Source organism: Spea bombifrons, chromosome 2 (assembly GCF_027358695.1).
Source record: "Spea bombifrons isolate aSpeBom1 chromosome 2, aSpeBom1.2.pri, whole genome shotgun sequence".
Lineage (NCBI taxonomy): Eukaryota > Metazoa > Chordata > Amphibia > Anura > Pelobatidae > Spea > Spea bombifrons.
In genome coordinates this window covers 19,110,590-19,115,934 of record NC_071088.1, presented here as the reverse complement: position 1 = coordinate 19,115,934, position 5,345 = coordinate 19,110,590, and the positions used below count along the sequence as shown (strand labels likewise).

The window sequence follows — 5,345 nt, the reverse complement described above, 5'->3', positions numbered from 1 at the left end:
TTTAAATATTCTGTATACATTTAGCCATACCATTTTTCATTTAATTAATGTGGAACTTCCATAATTTTATCCTACTATTTATAGGTTCATGGGTACTTAAGTGAAATGGAAATAAGTAATAAAGTTTCTCTTCATGCAGTTTTTCAGACAAATATTATGTACATGTTCCTTACAAAACCATATGAATGCATGGTGGTAATTACCCAATAATGCTGAAGCACCTATACTTAATACCTGTCACTGTAAGAGGTACTGTACCCAACAGATTTCCTGCTAAGATTTCTCTCCCCTCTCTCTCTCCTTTATCTCATATGATTTAGGTTATGGAGTAGCCAGGGCTGCAATCCTTTAAGAGATAGAGTACAGCACATTACATGATATATTAACACTCAATATGGATGACAGCTATGGAGGGGGCACCCAATATCAATACACCACTTACTTTAGATTTTATTTTTAATTACAAAATGCTTTATTTAATGCCAAACATAATTTCTCACTGAAATAGACAAAACTTTAAAAAATTAAGCGTGCTCCTCCAATAGACAATAGACATGACATCACAAATTACATCATCAATAAGATAGTGATGACATTAAAAAGGTATTTCACTGAAGTGTGTCTGTTGTAAGTGGTATCTTGCTCCAGTGTTTTCTTGTGTTTGTCAGTTTCCTGGGTTATGTTTTCTTGCAAGGTGTATTTGTTGTGTTGCAGTTCGTACTGTTTTTGTTTTGTTTTCGTGCAGTGTGTTTGACATGAGTTTTTTTTCCCCAGTGACTACTATATACATCATATGACCAAATGTATGTGGACACCCCTCCTAATTATTTACTTTAGGGGTTTCAGCCATATCAACGGCTAATGGGTGTATAAAATCAAGCACATAGGGACACCATCCCCATAGACACACATTGCCAGTAGAATGGGTTCATCTTTGCAAATCGAATCGTGAGATTTTTTAAGTGCATTATCTCCCCTGGAAATATATAAGAAGAGTTGATGAACCCCCCAAAGACCGATGCACCAGAAAAATCCAATGGTGCCTTTGCGCAAGGATATTAGACAGTGCAGACATCTCTTTGGGACTGGCTCCAGTGAAGAAACTGGATATCTCTCTACACTACTCACAGAGAGCATTTAAATGAAAGCAACAAAGAAGATGCACACTGTAAACACCTCTGCACACGTGCGCCGTACACCTACAAAAGAAGAACTTTTTTCAAAAGCTTCTAGATTTCTTCCTGTGCTGCAGGATTAGCTGAGAGTAGTTACCATCGGTGATCTGGAACAAATCATCTTGATCAAATCACCCTCTGCTCTCCTTTGCAAAGCTTCCACTTATTTGTTCAAATAAAATGTAAATACATTTTATCAATTAAATCAATAAAATAGTAAATCAATTTTATCACAATATACCTAGCTCCTGGGTTCAGGTTATAAAGACCAAAGTTTTTTTTAGTTACATGTAAATGAGATTCTCGTTTATATGTGTACCAGCGACAGCCACATTTTAACCCCTTAAATCCTGGAGCTTTTTTTGTTGCCTTTATTAATTTTTAAATGTGTAATCCAACATTTAGTGTGAAAAAAAATATTTTTCTTTTCATTTGTAAAGCATTACTAAACTAGCCAAATTCACAAAAACACCTCCAAAATGTAATAATTCAATTTAAAGTTCCATCAATTATAAGGCAAATTATAGAAAGTGTACATTGCAGTTTCAAAGCTGTTTTTGTTTTGCAGTTAGTATGCAGGGGTTGAAATATGAATATCAAACAAAGAATATCTGCCTCCCAGATATGCCTTATATACCCCTAAATGCTACTCTGCCTCCAGAAATCCCTTCTACCCCCTTATGCCACTCTGCCTCCCTGATATTTCTTTTAACTCCCTATATGCCACTCTGCCTCCAGAAAGACCTTATACACCCCATATTGCCACTCTTACCATCCACCAACTTACCAGTGCATCCCTAGACTTGTCCCCTGTGCTTCAAATTCCTTGGTGTGTAGTGGGGGCAGCCGATGGAGGTCCGCACGATGCACCCCCGCCGGGGCTTTTATGACCGAGTACCAGAAGGTCATGTGATGCCATCGCTCCGCCATAGAAGCCCCAGAGGAAGTGCCAGCAACAGCGGAGGTTGTCTGCACACATCGCACAGGCGTCCACTGGCTGCCAGAGAGAAGGGGGATCTGGATCTTAGTCTTGTAGTCAGACCTCTATTTGAGGTCGGATTATAAGACAACCTCAAATATAAGACTATGGTTATTTGCTCTGAAAAAACCTTGTCTTATAATCGAGCAAATACGGTATATATCTTTCGAGAGACCATACTCAAACATCATGGACTTCATAAAATTAAAAATATTTTTCATTTTTCTTAAAGTCAGAAAAGCTTTTCAAGGCAGCAATGACCTACATGCTTGATGGAGGTGTTAAACAGGTATGCCCAATTTAATTTCTCTTTCTAGCAAGATCATTATTATCCTTCAGATGTTTTGATACGTTTGTGTTGTTTCCAGGATGATAACTCTTTCATTGAGATATCACTGAAGTTGGCCTGTATCTATGCAGAGCAAAACAAGTAAGTAATAGTAGCCAGCCATCTATATACTAAGAGGCCATAATAGAATTGTATTCCAGCCTTTTATGGTGAAAACAAACTTGGATTTCCTTTTCATGTCTCAGAAATGAACTGGCTGTGGCCGGATACCAATTCTGTATCCTGAGTCTTAAGGAGAAGATAGAGAGGGAGGACGGAATGCTGGATCTACCAGGTCAGACCTCTGTCCATCACATACAGTTCAATGTACATGTCTCAGTTTGTAAGACTTGTCCTGTTTCCCCTAACAGCAGAGGAAAAGTCCAACACTCGTCTACTCCTGGGTCTCTGTCTGGATTCGTATGGACTTACCTAATGAGCATTGCACAATTTGCAGAAGCACAAGGAATGTATGAAAAAGCTCTGCAGATCTGTAAGGAGGAGCAGGGGGAGCTGCACCCACAGGTGAACAAGGAAAGCAACCAGTGCAATGCAGAGCCTTCACTATATGTTAAATAATACATAGAACAAACTGTACATTTATTTGTAACTATTAACCGTGTTTTTCCTCTGGTTTTCATGACCATTTTTCTGTTGTGTGTTTTTTGTAGACTGTGACCTTGATGAATGATTTGGCAACTGTGTTGGCTGCACAGGGCTTCCACAATGAGGCATGTGACTATGTGAGCCAAGCTTTTGAGCTGGCAAAAAAAAACAGATCATCCTACACAATCTACATAATCATCACCACTTTGTAATACTGTTTTTTTTTCTATGTTCTCACGGCCACCCTTCTGGCATTGAAATCCGAGTCGTCTTCTGAATGATTTTGAATATATAAACATTAAAACAAATTAGGTGTTTACTAAACCGTAGGTTTGTAGTTTACTAACAGTCAAAACACTAACTTCACAAATTCACTTATTCGTTAAAAGCAAGTTGATTAGTACGTTTTTTCAACTTATGTATTATTATAAACTAAAAATTCTGCGTTATAATAGTCTGTATCTTAACTCTGGTGAACACTTCTTCACATGCAGAAAAGACCTGTGTGGTTTTAGCAAAACCTTTTTTTTATCTATGCTTGTCTAGTTTTAATGAATTAAAGTTTATGTATCATTTGCATAAATTGGTTCTCAGGAGCAGATCACTTAGCTGCAGCAGAAAAGAATTTGAAGGAAGCTCTGAAGATTGCTGAGGAGAAAAAGGACTTTGCTTCTATTAAATATATCCAAGAGGAACTGTTTGAACTTGACAGGAGGAAGAAACGCAGTTGAGATGATCCAAAGATTGCATTTTTAAGATTGTATTTAAATACAGCTACATGTTCCATTGCAAAAATTATTTCTAGTTTTTCCGAGCTTTACTCCATGTGCGTACTTTTTTTGTCATCTGATGAGTTTGACAGATGGAGACAGCACCACCAGTGGTTAAAGGTTTTGCACAAGCACCATTTCTTTGTGCTCAGAACATTTCTATAATTTAAAAAAGTATGCTGTTCCATGACCTTAACTTTTCATAATTCATATTAGCTTTCTATATTTTTGTTTGCATACTGAAATAACCTAAAACTGGTATTTAATGATTTAAATATTCTGTATACATTTAGCCATACCATTTTTCATTTAATTAATGTGGAACTTCCATAATTTTATCCTACTATTTATAGGTTCATGGGTACTTAAGTGAAATGGAAATAAGTAATAAAGTTTCTCTTCATGCAGTTTTTCAGACAAATATTATGTACATGTTCCTTACAAAACCATATGAATGCATGGTGGTAATTACCCAATAATGCTGAAGCACCTATACTTAATACCTGTCACTGTAAGAGGTACTGTACCCAACAGATTTCCTGCTAAGATTTCTCTCCCCTCTCTCTCTCCTTTATCTCATATGATTTAGGTTATGGAGTAGCCAGGGCTGCAATCCTTTAAGAGATAGAGTACAGCACATTACATGATATATTAACACTCAATATGGATGACAGCTATGGAGGGGCACCCAATATCAATACACCACTTACTTTAGATTTTATTTTTAATTACAAAATGCTTTATTTAATGCCAAACATAATTTCTCACTGAAATAGACAAAACTTTAAAAAATTAAGCGTGCTCCTCCAATAGACAATAGACATGACATCACAAATTACATCATCAATAAGATAGTGATGACATAAAAAAGGTATTTCACTGAAGTGTGTCTGTTGTAAGTGGTATCTTGCTCCAGTGTTTTCTTGTGTTTGTCAGTTTCCTGGGTTATGTTTTCTTGCAAGGTGTATTTGTTGTGTTGCAGTTCGTACTGTTTTTGTTTTGTTTTCGTGCAGTGTGTTTGACATGAGTTTTTTTTCCCCAGTGACTACTATATACATCATATGACCAAATGTATGTGGACACCCCTCCTAATTATTTACTTTAGGGGTTTCAGCCATATCAACGGCTAATGGGTGTATAAAATCAAGCACATAGGGACACCATCCCCATAGACACACATTGCCAGTAGAATGGGTTCATCTTTGCAAATCGAATCGTGAGATTTTTTAAGTGCATTATCTCCCCTGGAAATATATAAGAAGAGTTGATGAACCCCCCAAAGACCGATGCACCAGAAAAATCCAATGGTGCCTTTGCGCAAGGATATTAGACAGTGCAGACATCTCTTTGGGACTGGCTCCAGTGAAGAAACTGGATATCTCTCTACACTACTCACAGAGAGCATTTAAATGAAAGCAACAAAGAAGATGCACACTGTAAACACCTCTGCACACGTGCGCCGTACACCTACAAAAGAAGAACTTTTT

General features: G+C 37.2%; 1 pseudogene; it reads left to right on the top strand.

The window, feature by feature from the left end:
• Window positions 1–2,039: 2,039 nt before the first annotated feature.
• On the top strand, window positions 2,040–3,819 carry LOC128473590 (tetratricopeptide repeat protein 19, mitochondrial-like; annotated as a pseudogene).
• Window positions 3,820–5,345: the final 1,526 nt, after the last annotated feature.